The following is a 26,630-nucleotide window of genomic DNA, read 5'->3' on the forward strand; positions in this document are numbered from 1 at the left end:
CCAATTTAGCAGGCGCTGACCTTACATCCCTAACATCTGGGCATGCCACTGGCTTTTTTTCGTAAAGAAGACCGATCAGTTCTGCTCTCTTTTCTCCGTTTGTGACCTAAGCTGCGCTCCTGCTACCTTAACCAATTTATCTAGGTCCCACCGAGAGACAAATTAGCTTCAAGAGCAGAGATGAAGAGGATTAGCTGTCTATGTGCTTCTGCTAACAGATTGTTATACACAGAGTGAAAGATAAACGAGAGAGAGAGAATAAGTGTTATAGGTGCTATTAGTCTGTTAATCATGTGGTCTATAAAATGCCATAACATTTTCTAAATACCACATATTGTACAATCCCATTTTCTTAATGCTCAATGTGACACATTTACAGCGCTTGCTTTGTCTGACCACCCGTCCGAAACCCAAAGATATTCATTTTAATATGACATAAGATAAAGACATGCAGCAAATCCTCACAATTAAGAGTCTGGAACTAAAGAATGTTTGACATTTTTGCTTGAAAACTGATTAATTATCAAAATAGTTGGGATTCATTTTCCCGTTCCCGATCAATTGGCAACATTGTTTTCAGCTGCACCTGCGAGGTGAACCGTTTCATTCAAAAGTTCTCTTTTTTCTTTTCTTGAGAAAAATGATGTTACAGTGAAAAGAGGCTGGTCAAGAACACATCTCATTGTATGACAGTTGTTAAGTAAAAACAAAGACAGGGAGTTAAAAGGAAAGTGAAAAAGGAAAGACAAAGTGCACTGTTGCTTTAACTCTAAAGAGGAATTTTTTGGGGGGGAGGATTTCTACAAGGAAAGACTTGCTCTCTCCTCTGTCCTACCACCCTTGAAGCTGTCCGACTTGATGCCGGATGTTTTACGTGGCCCAGTGAAACATTATCGATCCCCTCCCAATTGAGATAAATGACTTGTGTCAATACTTTACATCGTTTCAGAAAAGAACAGGCTGGAGAACTGATGCTGGATCGATAGATGATTGGAGACTTCTGTGACAATAAACATAAACACATCATGGCAATGTATCTGATATTCTGCTAGTGTCTATAGGCAGGCAGTGCAGTGTGTGTCTGGGTGCTCGGCGCTCTGGGTGATTATATTCATCCAGCAGCCGGCAGCCCAAGGGAAGGAGGGAATGTAATTTACACTCTCATAATGCCTGCTCCACTGAACACTTCCCCGGATAGGTGTAATATTTTAGAGATCTCCTCCTCTTTTCTTTTACTCCCCCCCTTTCATTCCCTCCTGCCTCGATCCCCTATATACATGCCAAGCCCCATGCTGATATTTGTTCTCCTCATCATGAATACAGAACAGTTGAGGTGCAGGGGTGCTGCTGTGATCTGTGTATGCGAACATGTTCGTCTATGTGTGCCGAATGTGCAAAGCAGAAGTCTGCCTTTGTCGGCTTCACTCTTCGTTCTCCTCTCGCCTCAATCTTCCCCCATCAAAATGCATCCTCCATCTGTCTCTTCCTATTACTCCTTTATATAAATCAATTTCCATGGACTGGGGAGAACAACCCTGCGACAACCCCACAGTACCACCTCCCATGGGGAATTAAAGGTTGGCTGTCATGCTACTGCTTATCTCAGTGAGATTACCTGCCGCCCATTGCTGCCTATGACACATGCTTTCACAACCTTACACATACACTCTCCCTGCACTCTTCCTCTATTCCACCCACATTCCTTCTTTCCTTTGCTTCTCTCGCTCTATCTCTCCATCTCTCCCTTTTATTTCGTTGTGCGGCCTGTTCTGCCTAGCTACAGCAGGGAAAATACTTTGCATTGGAAAGCAGCAGACTGTCAAGAGTTCTTCCAGCATTTTCATTGGCTGAGAGCGGAGAGTAATAGTTCTCCCAGCCTGCCGATTGGCCTAGATGCACACATTATAGCAATGCTCCTATTCTGGCTCATCCCTGTGTGGCTGTGGCTGTGACTATTGATCATTATTATTATTATCATTTAGCTTACGCTTTTATCCAAAGCGACTTACAAGTGCTATATATATGTCGCACGTCTGTATGCATGTCTGGAGCAACTAGGGGTTAAGTGTCTTGCTCAGGGACACATTGGTTGATGTATCACAGTGGGAATCGAACCCGGATCTCCCGCACCAAAGGAACGTGTCATATCCACTGCGCCATCACCACCCTGACCAGCACTAATTGGCTAATGTCTTTTGATTTTCAAGGCACATCCCCCCTGGGTGACTCGATTTTAGCATGTCAACTCCAGCCTGTGTGTCTGTGTATGTCTGTGTGTGTCTATGTGTGGTATTAACTGTGACAATGTAGAGCTTACATAAAAATCCCCAGGCACTCTTTGAAGGCAATTTATTCAGGCAATGGTCAACTTACACACAGCTTTATCCAATATTTTCTATGTAAATATAATAGATCAAATGGCTGTATGTGTCATTTAAAAAGGTCTATCTCTCCTAGTGACCAACCCAGAGAGAGATATCACCTCTGCAGCTCCATGAAGCTTTTTAGCATCTTTTAGCTCATTGTTTTTATTTTATGACCTGCAACTTTTCGGCCACAAAAAGCAGCTGTTTCCAGCAAAAAAAACTCCCACTGTCCCACTATACCCCACTGTATACTGCCCACTTGTGGCGGCGCTATCAAACAAAGCAGTATGCAGAAACTCAATGTGGCATGTACTGATGGCATGAGGCTTCTGCTTAAAATGCCACGATGGAGCAGTGCAAGCCAAATGTTTGTAAGTGTTGATGTATCCACCTGTCCTGCTGTACTCAGTAATCTCATGTACAGATGTATGTGTAGACTAACTGAGTCATTCAACAGCATAATTGCAACACTAGTGAACCCTGCAATGAGTGGGGTTAGGTTCCCTTCGAGATTGTGGAACCATTGGCGTTTTAGTCTATATGTTAATATCTGAACACTCTTTTTGTGTATTGTGGAACTCTGACTGTTGTAATAATTTCTTATTGTATGTGTTTTGTGTAGTATTTGTCTGTCTTTTGCTATGTTTTGTGCTATGGACCATTTTTTTTGTGTGTGTCCTGAATAAAGAATAAAGTAAAGTAAAGTAAAGTATACACTACCTGCTCAGCACCAAACAGCAGACAGACACTGTCAGCGACTAGCTGGTAAACATAGTGGGACAATTACCAGCCAGATATTTTTCAAAGGAGTGGGTGGAGAGCAAAGTAGAGGCAAAAGAAGTGAATACGGCGGTACTTTTTAATTTTTAAATATGTCAAGCTATGTTGGGAATAACAATCAGTAGCAGAACTTATTTTCAATTTTAAAGCAATGACATGTTTAAAATAAAACGTACTTTGAACATTTGTCACTACCTTTTACGTGTTTGTACTTACTGTTTTACAATCATGTACATATATGTATATATATATATATATATATATATATATATATATATATATATATATATATATATATACTTATCAATATGCAAACGCATTTACAACATTCCTGTTTACATTCAGTTTATTAATTTATATTACTTTATATTGTATTGATGTTATACTTTATCCATTATTTTAATTTGCACTATTTTATTTAGTGTGATGTTACTATGATGTGATGTTACTTACTATTTTACTTGTGATGTTCTTTTTCTTTTTTTTATAGATATTTATTTAGCATTATTGGAGGGAGCCTGGAACTTAAGCTTTTCATAGCCAGCGACTGCTTCTCTGTGATTGTTGTCCATATGATAAATAAAGAACGCAACCATGAACCAATAGCCCTTTGTTGACAAATTGTAAAATGAAAGGGACTGTCATCGCATTGAAAAACATTTGGCCTTCTCGTACAAAACCATGATTAGCATTAAACTCAAGTATACTCTGTGGTTGATGAATGAATGAATGAATGAATGCTTAGCATTTGAATTAGCAGACTGAATACAGGAATTGTCTACTCTTAGTAAAGCTGGAGGGAAATGAAATTAGGCTTGAATAAAAGGAAACAACATTATAATGGATGAAAAACAAATAAAAAAGCTTTGTTAAGGAATGTTTTTATTTTGATGGTTTTGGCCCTCTCATTTCCTAAAGGGCAAGGTCGGTGGCATTCATATGCTTATCTGCCTTAATTAGTTGCAGTTGTAGAATAACACAATGGGGTGGAATCACTTATAATACAGTGCAATCTGATGTGGATAACAGTCTGATGTGTATCATCATGAATATGTTCTGGAAAGAAGTACTGTAGATGATTTAATTCCTTGCCCACTGCTCCTAACTAGTTAGGATGGGTTAAATGTAGAGGATGCATTTCTCGTATGAGTGTAAATATGTACCTGGCAAATAGAAAATATTATTAACTTATATTATTATTATTACTATCTATTGCTGTGTTGTTGATGTCTGAACAATTCAATCGTGCGTGAGCTTTTGTCCCCACCGATCACTACCTGCGATGCTAATGTCCCGGCTTCTTCCCTGCACCTTTTTTTTTCTCCTGTGTTCCCCGTTGTCTAAACGGTGTCAGTTTAGGTTAATGGTGAGCCTGTCTGATCCAAAGCAGTGCTCACTCTGGCTAAGAGCGTATACTATCAGACTGCGCTCATGTTGACTCTGTTCCGCCTTCACCTGTCTGGCTCTCCTCCACTCAGACGCTAATATGCTAACAGACTACCTGCTGCGTCTGTCTCTCAGGCACTCTGTCAATTGCTCCGTCTTTCTCCATGTCTTTTGTCTCTGCCTGTTTCCTTCCAATCCTCCCTTTCAGGTGCCTGTCAGGGCTGGTATGCTCTCCCAGCAGGTCTTTGCACCAAACAAATGGTATTCTTTCCTCATTCAAAGCTGCAAATCATATTTTAAAACATCAGGGCAAGGTTTTGCTAAACAGCCTCCATATGCAATGTGATATGGTAGTCTCATCACCAAATATAGGTTCTGAAACTTGAACTAATTTGCTTTTTTTTTCAGGCTTTGGATGTGGCTTTTAATTGGCAAGCCATTAAAATAAAGTGAACCAGCTGTCACAGTCCCACTCTTAAGTGTATGTTTGCATGTACACGCTGGGGAATGGAGCTTTCTGCACTTATAAATCACCTTGGCCTCATTACACCAGATACCTTTCAGCCATGTTTAAGCTCCTGGACATGCGCACACACACACACACACACACACACACACAAACACACACACACCATTCACTATTATTTAATTTTAGGGCAATTTAACAACCTTTTTTTCAGGTGGCAGAATGTCATTGATGCTTTACTTTACTTTAATCAGTACAATGAGAACATAAAGCTAAATGAATTTCCAGGTGTCTACATACATGCAAGTATGCATAGACACAAACACACACATATGTATACATGTCCTAACCTTAAGTTACTTCAATTACCACTGCGGCATTTTCACTGCAGTTTCAGGTATCGCACGTCTGACCTCAGAAACAACATGGTTTTAATCAGCACCACATAATCCTTTATGACAAGGTTACATCAACGAGGCCATCCACAAAAACAACTGTAAGTCAGGACAGCGGGCACTGGGTTTTCTTAAGCCTTGAATTTCCACCTTCCGGGCAGGCCTTTTTTTTTTAAAAGCTGCTCCTCTAACCGTTTTATCATGCTCCTTGACCCTCTTTTCTCACAAGGCTGATTTCCATCTGTTTGAGCCAAGTCGTTGAAATAAGGGGTTACAATTAAAGGACAGTGAATGTTTAGGAAGTCCTGCTAATAATAAGTATATGACGCCTATACCCATATCTGCCAAACATAAGCCAAAAGTAAGGGTCAAGGTACTTTACATCACATGTTTATGAAGTCACTGACTATGTCTCTCTCTGTGTGTGTGTGTGTGTGTGTGTGTGTGTGTGTGTGTGTGTGTGTGTGTGTGTGTGTGTGTGTGTGTGTGTGTGTGTGTGTGTGTGCGTGCGTGTGTGCCTAAAACTGGCAGTCTTATTTCTTTCTGAAGGATGTGTGTGCTGTTGAATACAAGGGAATAAAACCTGTGGCAGAATTCCACTCACGGATTAACAACAGAGACAAAAACAAGACCAGAAGAAGAAGAAGGTAGACGAAAACAGAAAGAGGCCCATTAATATTAATCAAAGCAGTTTGTCTGACTGATTTCAGCAGTGTCTTTACTAGCAGATATCAACATCCTCCAAGGGTTAAATGGTGCATTGCTTGCCACCAGCCTCTCACAAATGTTCACTCCAGTAATCACCCATTCATTCTAAATTATATTTTAATCTTCCCATCCCAAATGACTCATTCCAATTTAACAACGCATAATCCAAAAGCCTCTGATCTTTTCTGCATTCTTTCTCTCTGCACACGTTGCGTCTGAGCTCTCCTCAGACTACTGAATACCGTGACCAGTATGACAACTGTAGAGTCTGGATAGCCACCGTCCCAAACTCAATAGTGCAATAATAATTCTCTCCCAATGGCACCGCCTCTCCCTCCTGCTCCCAAAGACAACCATCAATCAAGAAAACGCCGTCTGGATCAAGGCCGTGATGAGAATACACAAGCACAAGCACAAACGCGCACGCACACACACACACACACACACACACACACACACACACACACACACACACAAGCCTGTGCTTTCTTGACCAAAGGTTCCTGTTGGCAAGCACACATCAGACAAATTATGACATCAGATACAGAACAAAGAACGGCCTGTCTGAGGACTGAGAATGCTGCCAGACTGGCCAATAACTCACTTACTCACTCTCTCACACACACACACACACACACACACACACACTTTAATACAACACATTTATTAAGCAATACACACAAGCTGGAAACCACTGGCTCATAAGGAAGTCAATCTGATGAAAAACATGTTGATTTTTTCTTGAAGACAATAGGGAAAAACATCCTGTTTTCTTTCTCTTTCTTCATCCTACCATTTGCCACTGCTAATACCAGATGTCTATATAAGTCCCATTATCTCTTTCCAATCATTTATCAAATCTGGAACGCCCCCTGTGCATTAGTATAATAGCCTGGATCAGTTAATGACCTTAAAACCTCATTTAACTGGGCAGAGGGATAAGCCTTTGAGACAAAGACAAAGATAGATACGCGGACAGGAGAAACACAGGCAGTGAGAGACGGAGGCGACGCAACACAGCACGTAGACACTACGACTAGAATAAAACAGCTGCTGATTTCACAGAATAACACGGCTCAGAAAGTGAAGCCCCTTTACGTCACAAATGACGGCAAGTCCGCAGAAAGCTTTTAGCCGTAGTGCAATCAATTAGCCAAAACACCAATTACAGCCCCCAAAAGCACTACTCAGCCTGGCAGTGTGTTAGCATGTTTTGGGTAGGTGCGAGTACAAAATCGTCAGCCCAGGAAGCTAATGATGGGGCAAAATCATTAGCCGTCATGGCTAATGACAGCACTCGGCCACTGCCAGCTGCACTGTTCCTCGTTTGATATCCACTATTAGACGTGTCTGAAATGTCTAGTTCAAGTGGTCCATGTTAAACTAATATTTAACTGTTTGATTCACGTTTACAAATGGTCATCAGCATTTCCTCTGCTCAGTGATGTGGTAGATAATAAACAGGTGTGTTATTTATGACCTGTAACATTGACCACATCAATTACGGGCCATTTTATTATTTAAATTTGGTTGAGTTTCGATATAAACCTGCGCTTTTTTGCTCGCAGGTTTCTCTATAGAGCTCCCCCCACAGCTTCGGAATAGATATTTGGCAACACTGTCGTAAAAACTCATTGGCGACTCTCCCCCCTCCCATCTTCTCCCTCTGGTCATGTGCATTTGTTTTCAAACAAGCCCGCGAACGCACGGAGCCATGTCCACTGAGATTTTTCACGAAATATTACCCTTCTCTCCCGGGTCCGTAACATTATTCTTTTTTCCTACAGTGGCCTTGGAACGATGTCGGAGCAGAAGCAACTTGCGTTTGCCAACATCAAGCTGACAAGTTTCTAACGTCAGGTCAGCATCGGATTTGCAGGTTTGTCTCAGTTCTCGCCATTCTGAAAACACACGTCTGATGTTTTCTCGTTTATGTGTCTCCTCGCTCAGTCAGTCTGCCGTTTCCTCTTTCTCTATTCCCCCGACAATGCTTTCCTAGCTTACTGCTTCTTTTTTGCTGGCACAGCCATGACAATAGTGTGAAAAACTCCAAGGTTACCTTGGTCTTATAGCTCGCCGGTTCCGGGGTGGGGGCATGTAACGGCCATAGACAGTGAAAGAAAGTTGCAAGGTTGGTTTTTCTCCTCACAGGCACTAGGGGAAAGCAAGACGGCCACCATTCAACCCGAAAAAAGTCATATAACCATTCTAATGACTCTGAAGGTGTTCAGTTAAGGTAAATTAAGCTAAAAAAAAACTGCATAGTTCCCCTTTAAGAGGCTGCACTGTCCACACTATTGTCAATTTTTTTAAGAAATAAAGTCAGAAATAGCTGCCCAAGATGTTTTTGGAATCTTTCTTAGTATGTCATTGCTAGTTTAATAGCAACATAACGCTTATGCTTACTGGTTAGAATAGCTGCCTCCCATTGACTGATTGATTGACTGATTTCATTGATTAATGGGTTTTTAAATAAATTGATTTATCATTTAAGTGCCGTAACAAGTTCCAAGAGCCCAAAAATGTCAATTCTGCAGATCGATTCATTGATATATTGTTTCAGCTCATATCCCAACCAGGATGCCTGGCTTCAAACCTAACCCCAGCCAACATGGGAGGTCTCTCTATTTCCTAAATTTCTTGTGTGTGTGTGTGTGTGTGAGTGTGAGAACCCTGTGATAGACCCTGTCCAGTGTCCAACTTTTTTCTTATCTTGCTTTTTGCCCCAGCCAGCCTGCAGAGGATAAACAGGTGTAGATAATGGATGGATGCATACAGGCCCAGTTTCAATGATTAAACGAAGCTCTCCAAATATGCAACCACATAAAAGTAGCTAATTATTTAGTTAACTTGGATTTAAGTGGCCAACAGTGGGGGTGACCATCTATAATGCACGATAATGCAGGATAATGCAAGATACTTACCCATCTTACTCACCCTCCCAATTTGGAATAAAAGGAGGCTTTTCCTGTTTTGTTTTTTTTCCATTCAACATTGCATGAATGCAGTTTAAAGCTCCAAACACCTGAGGAATGAGACAGAACTTTGTAACCTGGGTAGAGACATTTCTGTGGCCAGTAAAGTGAGGATCAAATTTTGGCATGAAGTTTAATAAACTGGGGTGTTAGCTCCCTGATTATAGCAAAACAGTACTGTTGTACCAAATCAACATACATGTATTTGGAAGTCACCTTGCTATCATAAGGCAAACAAGTGTGTGGTAACTTGTCCCAGAAAAAAAAAAGCTTTCCAAAATTGTTAAAATAGCAGGGGAGGTGATTGGCAGGCCACAGAAGCAGCTCAATGATCTATTTGACAGCAGGCCTGGCAAACTCGATTCCTTTTAAGGATTCGGGTTATTCTGAGTCACTCACTAAAATGATCCAGGGTTGTGCGAGTCACTAGAGTCACTTGAGTCGGCATTGATCTATAGGCGAGCCGAGGCGAGCTTGCAATGTTTCGGACGGTCTGCTCGACCTAATTGCATTTTAATATACTACATTTATACACCAAACCTACAGTAGGCCTAGCTAGGCTACGTGCAGAACATTGTATGTTATTTCAGAAGTGAAAGAATGATAATGATAACGTAGCCGGCTACGTTATCATGCGGGAGCTTGCGGGTCCTCGAGGACTCGTGAGTTCTCGAGTGGTCTGCGAGCTTGCAATGTTTCCGGCTCTGAGTCTGCGGGTCGGGAAGTTCTTACAACCTGTCCCGGACTGTCTCTCTGCTCCCTCAGTCGCTTGAGTTGACTGGTGGAGTTGTTGTTGCCTACAAAATTGTAAGTTATAAAGCTCAAGGGAGCTAAGATGGCTAGGACTAGTAGTAGCTAATGTTGCAAGAGGTTTGTGTGTGGCGCTGTTATCATTTTAGATTGTATTGTAGTAGGATTTAACTGATCCGAGTTAATGATACTAGAGACTTGCGACTCATGAGTTAATTTAAAGAGTCGGGTTAAAGATCTGAGTGAGTCACGACTCAAACAGGTTTAATTTGACAGTGCAGTACTCAGGAAGGCCGGACAGATATCTGTGGCTGCCTCTTTGTTTTGCTTTACGTCGTTGCCGTTTTAATGACATAACACAATGAATTATGAATTTTGGGGGTATTCCCTTAAGTAAAGTTTGCAGAATTCCAGATTTCCAAAGTTGTGTATAAAAGTTTCAGAATTTCAGTCTCCAACACTTGCATATTTCACAGTGGGGCTGCCCTGAACCCTTTGAGGACTGTTGCTTACTGCTTTAAAAGTGAACTTCCGCCATGGTCAGTAGTAAAGTAAGCAGTAATGTTAGGAGCCAGCGCTCTAGGGGAAAGAGAAGCAACATAAAACTAGATGGATTTTGTAAAAGTTATTTATTGCACTATTGGAATGCCTGTATGTAACTTTACAAATAACAAACAAAGGAGGTAAACTACAAAGGAAATGAAATGCAACCAAAAGAAGACTCCTAACTCAGAGTTTGACTAAACTAAAGAAGAAAAAAAAAAATTAAACCTTAAGCACGCCACTTCACTGTCCAAAAGGACAGGATAGAATCTAGGAAGTGATGTGAGCGGCATCTCAGCATGTGGACCAATCTCACACAGGGGACCACACATACTACTTTACATACATGCAAAACACCAGAAAGGGTTAGTCCCATAGGGCGGACGCTGGCCGAGGGCATAACAATTTTAGCATTTACAAGAAATAAAGTAGGTGGTAAAGGGATTAAATATAATGTCAAAGTCACTGAATCGGCAGCAGAGCCTCCTTTTCATCTTTGCTCACTATGCTCCTTTCACTGCAGTCATATAGCCAAGACTTGCTCATTTTTCGGTTGCTTGTAAAATCTGTTCGAAATGGAGGATTAAAATGAAAAAGTGTGTACAATGTGTGTGTGTGTGTGTGTGTGTGTGTGTGTGTCTCTCTCTCTCTCTGGAGGGTGCAGTATAGGTGGCAAGTGTTGTCCTGGCTCCTGTGGGAACATCATTGTAGCATTGTGTAAGGCAAAGTCTCTAATTAGCTTTGTTCTTATTAAGCCTACAACACTATCTCCCCTCACACACACACACACACACACACACACACACACACACACACACACACACACACACACACACACACACACACACACACACACACACACACACACACACACACAGTGATGTAGAGAAATCCACGGCCCCTGAGATCTGGCCCTTCTTCTCTATTTCTCTTTCAATTAACCCTCTTCCTCCATCCTCTATCTGTTCATCTTTTTCTTTCTGCCTTCATCTTTACTTTACTCCGAGCCTAAGCATTGTCTGTTCACAATCTCTAAAGTTGAGTCTAATTCAGGTTTATCTCCCATTCACTGTGTCAAGGAGGCAGGCAGAGAGCAAACCCATTAAAACAGTCTTAATGGAAGACTGGTGAAGAGGCACACAGGATTCAACAGCTTTTAGGCCTAATTATTTTCTGCCCATCTTTGTAACGCTCATTCTCCACATATATTAGCCTTCACTAGCTGCTGGGAATTAGGCCTTTTTAATTTTTTACATCCAAACCTCCCTCCTCTTTTCATATCTCGATCTTCCAATGTGGAAACAGAAGATGCTGTTGGCAACAGGCACCGTGCTGTCCTCAGTAAAACGTGCACGAGTGGACACAAACAAGACAACCATATATGAGTGCACAGAAATACATGATGTGCTTGCTTTGTGTACTGAACTAAAGAGGGAGTTAGTATCAAATGACAATATATTTTTCTCCTGATCAGGATCAGATGCAGTGGAGTCAGATGGCTGGAATGTTCTATTCTATTCTACTTCTGATGAGTCATGGGGGACAGACGTGGCACACAATTATGAGACCACACCCTGAAGCTCTCAAGTGGGAGGGTAAGTTGATAGACGCGAGTAGAAGCATCTTTTCTCGCATATGCTACATGTCAGCACACACACACACACACACACACACACACACACACACACACTCTCCTATTCTACTCCAACGAAGGATGTCACTGTACTGGCATCAGCAGCTAGTGTCATTGCCTCGAGGTTAAAACAGATAAGAGAGGATTAGCATTCACTCCATAAAATGATGATACCCCCCCCCCCGCAGGCGCACACACACACACACACACACACACACACACACACACACACACACACACGGCAAATGGCCAGAACTGTTCTCCATAGCCAGTGCACAGCTTCTCTTTTCAAAGACAAAACGTCAACTCTAATAACAAATAGATAACGAGAAAACGAAAGAAAGTAATACAGAGCTACAGCACATGATCCTTGTACCGCCAACAACTGCAGGGCTGAAAAAAAACGTCTGATTAAAAAAAAAAACAATAGACAAAATAACAGATTCATTTCAAAATTTGATGTAGGTCTTTTAATTTATAGATTTTTTTCATCCTGAAGTTATGCATTTCCCATCCAAGAATATTCAGCACAAATTAAGCACAGTTAAATAGCTTCTTTTTTTTCCTCAAGACTTTGGCGTCACCACTGCAGAGGACCATTCAGCATGCCGTTTTCCCATAAAGATGCACAAGAGAGGGAATGTGAGAGACAGAGAGACAGACAGACAGAATAGGCCGAGACAGTCGTTTATAGGTTAAGGATATGTCTTGTTGGTGCGATATGAAAAGCATGACACAGTGTTTCTTAATTCCCCACACACACACACACACACACACACACACACACACACACACACACACACACACACACACACTGCACGACACGAGCAGAGGGCCATCACCACGTAGCGCCTTTAGGCTGCACACTCATCCACATCGATCCACATTGATCAAAGTCGGCTTGTACCACTTCAGCAAAGAGCGGGGTGATCACCTTGCCTAAGCCTCTCTAACAATGGACTCATCCGTTGTCAGAGATGCCACGTATTGTATGCAGTCACAAAAGCAGCGTTGTGTATCCGGAGTCAAAATCAAATTAAAAAAAAGATAAAGGTCAGATACAAATGCAAACAAATTTGGCCTAAAATTGAATTGAGATTAACACTGAAGCTCAAATCATTTGTTTTGCATGAACACAAAGGATCTGACGGTAATCTCTGTGTCATTAGGATCAGATATTTTGTGACATGTAGTCCAGTCTGGACTTCAAATATCAGCAGGAAAGCTGCAGTGAGAGCCTGCACGGTGACAGACAGAGTGCTGTCGGCAGACCCAACACAACACAGCTGCTGTATCTCGCTCTGATGGCTGAGCCTGATACCGCTGTAATCCAGTTAAAGCCTCTTGAAGAATGACAATGTCCAACAGCAAGCCCTGCAACATGTACTATAACAATAAAGGGATATTACAGACATTCTTCAATCTTGCGCGCGTCAAACAGACAACTGACACGACTCCTGCTCACTTCCACGCTCTCCTCCTCTGTTATTACTTTCTCTCCATCCATGCCCCATCTATCACATCTCTCACATCTTTTTTTCCTCTCCATCTGTCCATCACTGTCCACGCTACACCATTTGATGTCCATGCACCCATCCATCACTCTTTCATTTCGTTTCATTGCTGCACAGTCTCTTTTCCTCTCTGGCTTTAATCTGCTTGTTGACACCACCCATCCCCCCCCTTCTCTCTGTCACTGCAGACACATTCCTCGCCTCATATTTAATGTCATGATGGTGCAATTACAGATGCATGGCATTTCCGCAATCAAATTGGCTTCTTGGGTCATTCATATCACACCGATTTTTGTTGTTGCTGCAGATTTGCATGATCTGCATGTTCAGGGCTAAAAAAACAAACAAACAAAAAAGACATAAATGGACTTTACAGGTTGCTGTAAGATGGTGATACAGAGTTGATGTGTAAACTTTTGTAGGAAGAAAGAGGGAAAGAGCATGCTGAAAGCAGCAAAAAACATCCGCTCCATAATGGTCATGAAGGATCAATATTGCATGGAGACAAAGTGCTGCTAAACAGTGTGGTTTCTGTTAATTAGCACTTCTCTAATGATCTCTCTCTCTCTCGTTTCTCCCCTTCCTTCCCCCATTCCCTCGCTTTCTGTACTTCCCTCGCACTCGCGCATTTTATTGCTACCTTCCATTAAAACCCTTTCTTTCTTTCTTTGGCGTCATCACTTGTTGATTGCTCTAAGTCTGAATTCTGTCCTCCTAAACAAGGTTCTGTCTCAGCAGAGAGAACAGAGCGAGAGGAGGTATCCGAGTTCTTTTCATAAGCGTGATAAATATCCCACTCATGTGTTTGTGGCTGATGGCTCTCAAGGATGAGATTTAATGAACCTCTCATCCAACTCTGATTATTTTCTAATTAGGGGAGTGAGTGATAGGGGCAATGAGTAAATTCATAAATGCATGTTTATAACTGCGGGGGTAAAAAAAATAAAACAACAAACATGGTAATGACAGATGCAGTTGAGCCTTGTTTACTGCCCTCCCTTGGGAACAGAGGTTGTTTGACAGAAAGAAATGTTTGCAAATTACAAATGTAAATCAAATTCTGTTCATAATCTAAAATATGAATGCGTCTGGAGTAAATATTAAAATGGTTTTAGTTGCATTAATCAAGCTGGACTTGCCTGCTAACAAATTCTATATCTGCGAGCATATTTTTCATTATGATGAGCTGTAGGTGTATACCTATTGCTTTGATACTGGTTCAGAGACCCATATATGGCTAGACTGAGTTTAGGAAACGAAAGCTCTCCAGTTGAAGTCAGGTTTAAGTTTGTTTGAGATTGTTAAGATTGTTGTTTTGGTTACATGATAATGCATGACAATAAAGTAAACAATTTTATGTCCCGTGCTTCAAGTCACATTTGATCCCAATCGTTCCCTAATCCAAACCAAGTGCATTGAGTCCCCTGAACATAACTCTACACGTGACTGTGACTACTGGAGGAGTCTACAGCCATGCTAGAGGCTCTATCAGGCTGTATATGCTTTGAGCTTAATGCTAAAGTCACTATGCTAATATGCGGTTGTTTAGCAGATACAGCGTTGACCATGTTCACCATCTTAATTTTGTGTGTTAGCATGCCAACACAAAGTACAGCTGAAGTCAATAGGGATGCCATTAGTTTTGCACGTATTTAGACATGAACCAAAGTGTTAATTAAAATTTTGGACTTGATGATGGTGCTACATGACAAATTAAGGGATCATCGAAGGTACTCAATCCATCCAGTTGTGTCAACCCACATGGTGGCACTAGATTATAAATCAGGGGATCACAAAAGTCAGAAGGATTCATCCTCTTGGAACCATAAATGTGTATGTATTAAATGTTATTTCAGTCTGGACCAAAGTGGTGAATGACCAACTGACAGACATGCATTGTCATCTCTAAAGCCATGTTTTCACAAGGTTACCACATATAGGCATACAGGAATTCACACTCACAATCCTACCTACAGGCAATTTAACCTAACCTGCATGTGTCTGGACTGTAGGAGGAAACATGCAAACTCCACACAGTTCTCCACACCACTTCGCAGTCAGTTCTGGATTCCAACACTGTAAAGACACGGGCTGACCACTGCACCGCCATGCCTGCCCTAGCCTATATCCACGACGTTCCACTTCTGGGATTGCTCCAGTGCCGCAAGAAATTCCGCCGGATGCATTTCTTTTTGCTGTTGTCTGTTTCCTTCCGCTTTCTTTGTGTTGGAATATTAATCAGATTAATTTCTGAGGACTATGGTTAACTGATCCTAGACTATCTGTCCAATCTTAGCTTTCTTTCACACGACTAAAACAACTTTTGAACGTACACGTTCCACAAAACAAGTCTGTGTGTGTGTATGTGTGTGTGTGTGTGTGTGTGTGTCACCGTGGATGATAGCAGTAGAAAGTAACAGTTTGTTTTCTGTTTGTGTCGATGTGTGTGTTTCTGTGATCAGGTTTGAAAGTGAAGGATTATGCTTCAGAAGTGTGACTGCATAGCGCCTGTACTCCTGAGATCAGATGAAGAGCAGAGGGTCAGTGACAGATAGAGGGGAAGAGGAGACGGAGGAAAGGCAAGACGCGGGGGGGCACAGACTTACGGCGCTGCTGTAAGACGAAGGCTGGCAAACAAGTTGGCAGACGACTCGCTGTCCTGGAGTGAATTGATGCTCCATCGCCCCCACTCTCCATTTACTTCTCCCTCCACCCCCATACACCTTACTTGTCTGCAGTCTAATTTAAATGTTTGTTTTACTGCATCACTCTCAAAGAATTACAGATGGTGTGCTATAAAAGAAATAAGGCGGGGGGGGGATTGGTGTACTTGGAGAAAGATGGGGAGTTAGATTGGTGAGGTGGGGAGGGGGGCGAGACAGAATAACTGGAATGGATCAGGCCATAACTGATTAGCTATTCTGTTCACAACAGCAGTAGCAGCAGGAGCAGCAATAGCAATGGGACATCACGACTCAGCATGCTGATATTAGCTTCAGACGTCCAGGGCCATCCAGCCTCGTACAGAGACAGATACAAAATGCTCGAAAACTGTCATATTTGGCGAGAAGTTTGCATGTAGAGAGTGGTAGTTTGAGGGAAAATGAATGTTTTGGTAAGTGGATGATTGAAGGTGATGAAGGGTGCCAAAAGGTGAAGGAGAGACGATTGCATGTGGGGAGAGGCTATTGCTGAATGCCCTTGTATGTATTTTGGCTCTGATGTTGTTGTGTCATGTCTCCATGCTGATGCAGCATGTTTAAAGATGGATGCGTGTGTGTTTGCGTGTCTGTGCTGAGGCAGCGTATCCACAGATGGATGTAGAATTGGTGGCCTCTCTGAGGACAGAGAGACATTTAGAGGAGACGTTTAAGGGAGGACTCGCTCGTGAATCGAGCCAGACAAAGTTAATAGCTGCTGGCTGTGTGTTCACTGCTTACTTAATGGCAGTGTGTTAATAAAAGCCTCCTTTTATAATGTCCTGTGTAGGCTGAGCTATGCGAGGAATCAGATATGGTATATCATATTTAGTTAGGCCCAAAATATGTATTCTATTAATGGATCTGCAGAGTGCTAGATGATAACAGTTAGAAGGAGCACACCCACTTGCTAACACTAATGTTTTGGAGCATCTCTTATACCAATAACATCGCTTTACAAAAACAGCTCCGAGGACACTCATGTATGCACACAAGCACTTTAAAGGCACAATTCAAAATACAAAAGAACTAAAAGTTAACATAACTTGAGTATGGAACCTGCTGTCATTCCTGAATTGATTGTCAGTTTGTTTTGAAAGTCAAGCTAAAATTAAAAAGTGTTTTCGCTCAAAAATCAGTAACTATATCTTCTGTGTTTCTTTTGACTTGTGCACTCAATCGGTCAAAATTGTAACTGATATTCCATTTTTATTATATTTCTGCAGTGACAGTGGCCCTCTACCTAAGTGCTCCCTAGGAAGCGTGAAGTCTGGTGGGAATCAGTGCTAACGTTAGCAAGCTATGCTAACTATCTTCCACTTTCCAGACTTTCCGTAACAACAATAAAACCAAATCCTCCAACAATGTTAAAGGTCTGTTACATATATCAGTAATGTATGTACACTGAAGTAAACCTTGACCATGTTACACATTGATACATGTTGAGAAACACATACTGATTATCATCTTGTACCTCAAATGTACATTATATGTGTTTATACCTGTAATTTATATGGTACACCTACTGATTGGGTATTTAAGACTATACACTGACTATATTAAGTCACATGAGCAATCCATCTTAAAAAGTTTCTAAGACAATGTCATTATAAAATGTTGTGGTTTTGCCACAGTTATATTCATATAAAGATTTTAGATTTGGGAAGAGAGCACTGCTGTAGGATCGGTAATTGCAGAAGATACCCTTAGTTGAGGTATTGGAATCTGTATCAGGAGAAAAATGTTGGATCTGTTCATTTAAGACCACGTTCACACTCTTAATTTGAAAATATGTTTCTCTGTTTTGGCCTTCTGTCAACCCTGAGCCACAGTAAAAAAAAAAAAAAAGCAAGAGACAAACATATGTCTCCCCAATATATGATTGAAAGTGATACAGGAAAAAAAAAGATAAAAATCACTGTGTGTGAAATGGAAATTAAAGTGTCTGGCATGCCAGGGAGGAGAGAAAAGAACTAAAGAGAGGAGGGGCCGGGGGGGGGGGGAGGTAACAGAGGTAATGAGAGGAAAGGATGAGAGCAGAGATGACAGTAGAATACAGATACAGAGCAGATTATCACTGTTGGAGTATGTTTCCTTTTCAAAGAGTTCTTATCTAATATACTGCATCCCTCTGTGCGCACACGCACACGCACTAGAGATGGTCCGATACCATTTTTTGCTTCCCGATACCGATTCCAATACTTGAACTTGCGTATCGGCCGATACCGAGTACCGATCCGATACCAGTGGGTCATATATTTTATTATGTTTTAACAGCTGTATACTACTATCCCCGTATGGATGTGATATTATTTCTATCTTTGTTGTCTGTCTGGCTCAGGTTAAACTCTTTGTAAAACATGAACAAACACAAACAATGAATGTCGTACAACTTTCTTTTATTCTCCAGTTTGACAGTCGGTTATAATGGAAAAAGAACATAAATAAACTACTTTAACGTAGATTTTCTTTAGGGCTTTATTACGTGGTATCGGATCGGTGCATAAACTCCAGTACTTCCCGATACCGATACCAGCGTTTTAGGCAGTATTGGAGCCGATACCAATACTGGTATCAGTATCGGAACATGTCTAACACGCACACACACGCACGCACGCACGCACGCACGCACGCCAACAACTCTACCTCTGTTTTGCCCGACCTATTCTCCTGTTATCTGTTCTCTTTGCTTTTTTCTCTCTCGCACTCACCCTCTACATTTGTTGTGTCTTCTCAAGGACTCTGAAGTACACTGTATATGTAGGTCACCATACATTGCTTAGCTTGTGTTTAAGGGGCTGCAGCACGTCTGTATGCCAGGTTGTGGGCGTGTGTGAGTTGTACTCTCTAAAATACAGCCTATAATTATTGATCACTCAGACAGTGTACAGTGACTAGTGGTAAACATGAATGTTTATAACCAACATATTTCTGAACATACGACTGTACATCAAAGTACTTGGAGGTTGTTGCTTCATTATGGAGTTTACAAAAGCTGCAGGGTTGTTTTTTTCTATTTTAATCATTTCAGTCTCACATTAATTATTTAGGTACTTCGGGAAATGTTGAACAAATATAAAAAGACCTTATATTTTTTTCATTGCTTCTCTAACAAAGTCCCAGATGGTAGGTATGTCTGAGTCTTTTTTTTTTTTTTTTTTTTTTTTTTTTTTTTTTTACTTTGTGTATACATGCCTTTGTTTGATGATGAGTCATTACACAAGGGGAATTGGTGGAGACCAAAACCACACTCCAGGCACACTGATAACAACCTAAGGCTTTTTTGGCATCTAGGAAAATTGTGCTTCTTACGCATGCAATTCTAAGAAAATATTGCAAAAACACACTGTCACTGGCTCCGTTTTATAACAGCCATTATACCCTTAAAGAGGCTGTTTAAAGTGATTGTAGGGACATTATGCACATCCACTTTGCCATAATGACACTATGCCCTGTGTCATTGCAATAATAAGTTCACTGATTCTCAAGGACATGTGGCATTACTAGGACAAGCTTTACTTTCAACATTATATCATGCAAAATGACACCCAAAAACGGTGTGGTAAGTTTTCATTAAGCTCTAAGAGCACCTTTATAGGCCTTTAAGGACATGCCTGTGAAGTGTCTAACAGTACCCAATAAACTGGAGCTGACCAGCATCTTTGAGGTCTATGTGACTAAGTGTTTTGCTAAATGGCCAAGAAGCCCAAAAACAGCATGTCTGGTCAACTGTACACTGTCCAATTCGCTGATCCAGTCTACATATGACACCTTTTGAGTGTGAAACTAACACCCCTGGGGCATCAAATATAAGGCAAGTTTGTCTTCAGTTACTGTAACAACAGTCAGGCGCCACACTGGCCAGAAAACTTTTGAGACCAAAACGTTTTAGTACTTTCAGTATAAAACTGTTTATTTATTTGTTGATTTTTTTGCTTTGTCTTTGTTAAACTTTTGGACTTTTGGACAACCAGACAGTTTCTCTGACAATGAGCCAATCAAATGAAATCAAACCAATGGCTCTCTATCAAACATTCTTTATGAGCCGTTTGTTTCACTGGCTCCAAACAAAGAGGTAAACTCTCTAATTGCTGTATTGAACCGTATATGTGTAACTACATTTATTCAACTGTCCTCGAATAATGTGCCACTTTTACAAATAAATGCATTGGATGCCTCTATTGTAAGAGATACACAAAAGGGGTGTGAGATTAGCATAATTAAACAACTTTTTACTGACCCTAAACTGTTACCTTATGTTCAAAAAGCTACGAAAAGATGAGCACTGTAATTTGTATGATTTCCATGTTTTATTTTTTTTTTGCTGTGCACACCACACTGACTGCTGCTGTATAAGAACGTGGTCTGCCGTGAATGAGGTGGTCGGGGTGATGTATGTGTGTGTTCACACACAGGACTTTCAGGCCAGGGAGCAGAGTGAAAAGACTTTCACCCAGGAAATGCGTGTCCCTTGGGAGTGTTTAAATACAAACTACAATCTTTTTCTGAAACTTTACTAGTCGTTTTGGTGCCTAAAGTGGGTACCCCCAGGATTCTTCAAGTTAAATGTAAGACTTTTTAAGATCTTTTTAATACCACCTATTCACATCTGGGTGATGCCGTCAAATGTGCATTAGCATGTTGGATGCGTTTCAAACATATGCTACGAAGGTGGAGCAATGCCGACATTGCTAGCTGATCATTTCATTAGCGCTAGACTGACTCGCACGCCGATCCGCTGGTTGTGCTAACCTCAGCCCCATTGCACTCCGCCTCGTCCGCCAACTTGTCCGCATCTCTGGCCAGACCTTCAGACACTTGCCCATTCTAACCAATGAGCTAAGGTTAGCTTTTTAGTAGCACGGTGTGAGACATTTTGTTTTCTTTCCTGACTGATTGATTCGCGCCCGAGCTAAGGGCTAGGCCAGAGCTAAGGGCTAGGCCAGAGCTAAGGGCTAGGCCAGAGCTTGCTCATAATATCCATGAATTATGATAAAACACCATGTTTCGCCGTTATTATACATGTGTCTCTTTTGCACACACACCGCACATTCCGCGGTCAAGAGCGTAAAGAAAAACACGGAGGTAAACAGTACTGTACTGTCGTATAACATCCAAGTCACACCAAACGGAGTAACGTTAAATTGTAAAGTCACACACACATTTATACTGTATGACGTTAAGGTATTTATTTAATCCCATGAATGGACAAGAAATAATTTAAAACCTTTGTAAACAAAATATAATACTTTGTTGTGAAAGTTAAGACTTTTAAGGCCTTATTTTGAGAATATTAAATTTAAGACTTTTAAGACCACGCGGGTACCTTAACTTTCGTCGACGTATTAACGGTCACTTTTTCTTGCCTAAGCTTAACCGTGATCTCGAGCTGTGAGGGAGGTCTGAAGCCGGCGTCATAAAGCCCTGTAGCCGATGTCCCGTGACCAGCCGGCGGTCCCCTAGTTTTCCTATGATATCATACGTCTTAGTGTGCAGAACTTTACGAACCCGTTCATGAGAATGCGTTGCTTAACCTGCTATCTGGTTCACTTCATGTTTCCGTTTCGCTGTTACACCAAATGTTCAATAATTACAGTGCACACCTTTTACATGTATTGCTATGGCATGGAGAGGTTTCAGAATTAAGATGGTATTTCAATCTACTAATAGTTCATTTGGGGGAATATAATATGCAGTTTCATATTTTTATCTCATTCTCATTTCTTTCGATTCAATAAGATAAACGTGTGTTATTATTTTCTGTCATTGTCAATTCCTACATAAAAGCATCATGGGATTTTGTATTATCATACATCAAATGAGCAGGTGGAGTCCAGACTCTAAGAAATTCATATATTCAGTGAAAAAAACACAATATACGGTGGGATTGTGGGAATATTACATTCCTCCACTGTGACTATCACCACAAATTAAATTATGAACTGCAGAAAGACTAGACAAAAAATCTACACAAAAGAACAAAATTAGGTGAAAGTTCAAGTAAGGGTAACGCTTTGGTAAATAGTGAAGTAGAAATGCACCCCACCTACAATATAAATACTTGTGAATGTCAAATGTTTTTTTTTATCACTTTGTATTTGAATTTTAAAACATTGTGGTAACTTAATAATTTGTGGTCATGATTATGGGCTGGAGGAAACTAAAGTTGAATACTGGTAAAATGTGCAAATTGCCAACCCAATCCTTTCATGTGAAAAATTTAAATAATCAGTCAAAGTCCATGCAGCATATTTTCATTTCAAACTTCCCAGCTTTGACAGAGAAATGCATCTACAGTGTATTTAGCTTTTAACCGTCACTTGACCCAAAAGAACATAAAGTAATCACTACTCATTTAAATATCCAGGGCCACTTTAAAGTTTCTCATGTAATATTGTTTCCTCTGAAGCAAGTAAATAAGTAAATTGGTAATTCCTGAGTGGGCTTGTTAGACTGCATGTAACACTGAGTAACAATTTCTATTCGGGGCTAAAATATAATCAGCACAAAAAGACAAATCTGTAGATAGGAAAACAGCAATTACTGCAACCACTCCCCAAAACTAAAACCCCATTACTCATATGTGTTTGAATATAATATATTCCCAAAAGTAAAAATAAAATAAAAATGAATAATGTGTAAGTATATGTACAGTTTAACAATGTACCATTTTGGTACCTTATAGAGGTTTTAGGGCCCAATATTTCACTTAACATATTACTATTAACAGCAGCTCCTGACAGTTATAGTGGATATGGCAAATAATAATACAACAATAATGACAAGGTTTTCCAGAAAGAAATATTTAAAATGTCAATAGAAAGGATACAAATCTTAATGAAAATAAATTACGTGGAAATTTAACCCACTCAGACAATTTCAGTTCTTCTGTAACCAGTCCATCATACTGTATTGGAGCTCCTGTGGCTCTCTGGCTTACACCTGTTTCCCATCACAGCCCCAATGGTGAGTTTATTGTATTTCGTCAGCCTAAATACCCACAGATTAGCTTTTTATTCACTTACAATGAAACCAGATTTGTCTCCTGCTGCTAATAGCAACAAGCTGCTGAATTCCTGTGGCTGGAGCCAAAAGGACAAGCAAATACACCATTTTCTTTACTTTTCTTTAATCATAGGCTGATAATAATAATTTTAGATAATAATCGTTGGCTGACAAATTTAAAAATGATTGTTTGTCTGTGCCCTTAAAAACTGTCTGACTGCTGAGTCATATGAGTGTTTTTTCTGATCTGGCACCTCTCTGGGTAAAGTTTCCACACAATTAAAAATGTGTGGAAAATTTGTGTGAGTTTTTTGAGAACACACCTGCTGTCTGTTTTAAGCATTTAATACTAAATGAGTACATTTACACTAAATCACTTTGAAGTTGTGCTGTATACCCTGACAGTTTTCTTTTACTTTCCTTGTAACTGTTGTAATTCCAGATGGAGAGGGTCAGTCTCTATGCAAAATCAGCCAATAATACAGAGGCTCTGCCACTGACTCATTTCCTGTTTTCCCTTTATTGTTCCATCGTCACACCACCCATCAAATGGAACTTTCCACTACATTCACCTTTTCTGAAATAACACTAAAGGACTGAATGAAGTGAATGAAATAAAGACAAACATTAACAGACAATCTGGTAAGCCTGGCGACTGGCAAAATACTGTAGTCTAAGAATAAAAAAAAGGATACAGAACAAAGTGCATTTATTAAAACAGAGAATAAAAGAATATTTGAATACAAAGAAAAAGATGGAAAAAGCAAAGGAAAGCTAACTATATGCCTTTTTTAAAATCTCCAGCTACAGGCCCTCCCTTCCTTTGCCGGCCTGAATTTCAACAAGAATGAATTAAGGGCGGGTGTTATGCCAAATTGTCCAGGAGTGCAAAGCCACGTGTATCACCATCCATCCCTTTACTCCCTTTTTTCTCTCCACATCCTCCTGTCTGTCCTTCCCTATCCCCTTGATTCTCTCTCCATGCCTAGCTATGTATTATGAATTCATCTGCAGATAAAGCAGATCTATCATTCTGTCATGGAGACAGGGAGGGGAGGTAGACTGTGGAATGCCCTGGCACTGAGAGCAGGGAAGGGCACTGAGCATAGTGCTACGCTTCCTCGCACATTCCCTGCTGTGCCTGCTCTCACCCTCTCCGGCTCAGCCTGCATGTCTGTTTCCATGATCCATGCGATTCCCCTGAAGCCCCCCCTTTTCCATTCCTGTCTTACCTGTACCAACCAAACCCACCCAAGCAGCCCAGAACTGTAATAACACAGTGCTTGGCTTAACAAGAACCACCCCGCCCTCCCCAATTTATAAACCACGGTAAGCTGTGGCTTGGACTGGCCTGGACTGGCCTGGACTGCCCTGACTTGTCTGACTTCCAGCTCTGGTCTCCAGTTAGACTGAATAACACCGTGCTTGCCAATCAGATAGGAGACAAATTACAGGAAATGTGCACAATACGGTGAACATGACTCTAGGATTCAGAATCATTGTGTGCTCACTTGAGCCAAAATTCCCAGATTGACTTAACCGATATATCGCTGTGTCCAACACATATCTAGCCTCTGGAATAATGAGGCAGCAGGCTGAAATGCTGCAGTGTGAGTGTGTGATATGTGTGTACATGTGTATATTCTGCATATGTACATGCACATGTATCTGTCTTCATAAACTATATTACTGTTTATGTTTGGCCCTCAGCCAGGACACATGCTGCCACAGCTGACCCTTCACACTCTCCTACTGTTGTAGTTAAGTATAAGTGTGACCAGATGTATATTCACTGGGAACTGTCTACAGTATGTTTATGACTGAAGGGATAATTTGTTGCTCATAATGCATTCTAATTTATTTTATTGCCTCATCTTCTCTTCTTCTTCAGTTGAATTGAGTTCACACCTGACTTTGTCTCTGTAGCAACAGCATTTTGAGAGAAATTAACTATGAGGGTTTTTATCAACTTGCAATCAAATGATTCCTACTTAACCTATCTAACAAACATTAGCTGACAACATATTTTAATTTGTTTTACCGCTCGTGGCGACTAAAGCATGATTAACAACTTTGTGGTTATGTTTAGGGGGGCAGGGTCTTGTGTACAGTTCATATTGAAAAAGTCAATGCTGAATTGGTTCCGAATGGTCCTAGGGATGGCAATGTTGGTGGGTCAGTCCACCACTGAAATATTTCAACTATTGAATGATTTGCCATCAAACTTTGGGCAGACATTCATGGTCTCCATTGGATGATTCCTGCTGATTTGGTGATCACCTGACTTTTCCACGATCACCACCACAAGGTTGACAGTTGTGGTTTTGAGTGAAGTGGCTCAAAAACTAGTCAAAAATGAGTTAGCGCCATCACCTGGTCAACATTTAAATTTTTTGGGGGGGCTTTTCCACCTTTAATTTTTGACAGAACAGCTAGGTGAGAGAGAGAAGAGAGAGGATGAAGACATGCAGGAAATCGTCACAGGTCAGATTTGAACCCTAGACCACTGCGTCAAGGCATAAACATCCCAGTACATGTGCACCTGCTCTACCACTGAGCCAACCCTGCCAACCTACATTTTGGTTTGTTTAATACTGACAGTATACCTGCACAACTATTGCCATTCTCATGAGCTTCAGCTGTACTTTGTTTTAGATTCTCATTAGCAAATGTTTGCATACTAAATTGAAAACTAACATGGTGACAATAGTAAATATCATACCCAACATGACTGACAGCTTCACAAACTACTAATTTGGCTGTAGAATCTTAGTCTTGTTCAAAATGTAACTGCAACCACAAACCTCCCTAACTTAGTGATTTCATTGCTTAAAACTAACCACTCATGGGACTCAGGACCTAAACTGTCTGTGGTGTCAAAGTCTGGCTCAATTGGCACCAAGCACCCCAGCTACCTTCCTGCAACTTCTGTGTTTCCTCAATGCATTTTAAAGGAAATACGAATGCTGACAAGATTGTAATCATTGGCACTGGCATGTTTTGTCCAGTCCAGGAAGTGCCTACATTCTTGCACAGTAGCATATAAACTGGTATATAAATGTGGTTGGTTGACACTACCATGACAAAATGACACAAAGATCTAACTCACTTATTATTAAAAAAAAAAACTAAACTCAGGCCCTTTCGTTACAGTCTATTGACACTACAGACTAATATAGATTCTAATCAGCTATTCTTTTGAGCATCAGGAAAAAATTTCATGCCACAATGAATATGCAGCGTTCTGTACTCAATCCATTAATATTTATACTGTATATATTATATACATATTTATTTTCTTTCACAACTTCTCAACCTGGTCCATTGACTCTTTCCATCTCCTCCCCTGTTTGATTTTTCTTTCCCCCTGTCTCTGAGAGAGAGAGAGAGATGAGCTGCATATTGGGAGT

General features: G+C 40.8%; 1 protein-coding gene across 7 annotated transcripts in view; it reads right to left on the minus strand.

The window, feature by feature from the left end:
- Positions 1–26,630, minus strand: part of LOC114550738 (muscleblind-like protein 1) — a 70,748-nt gene that overhangs the window by 20,891 nt on the left and 23,227 nt on the right. The gene's annotated exons all lie outside the window — the stretch shown is intronic.

Source organism: Perca flavescens, chromosome 3 (genome assembly GCF_004354835.1).
Source record: "Perca flavescens isolate YP-PL-M2 chromosome 3, PFLA_1.0, whole genome shotgun sequence".
Classification (NCBI taxonomy): Eukaryota; Metazoa; Chordata; class Actinopteri; order Perciformes; family Percidae; genus Perca; species Perca flavescens.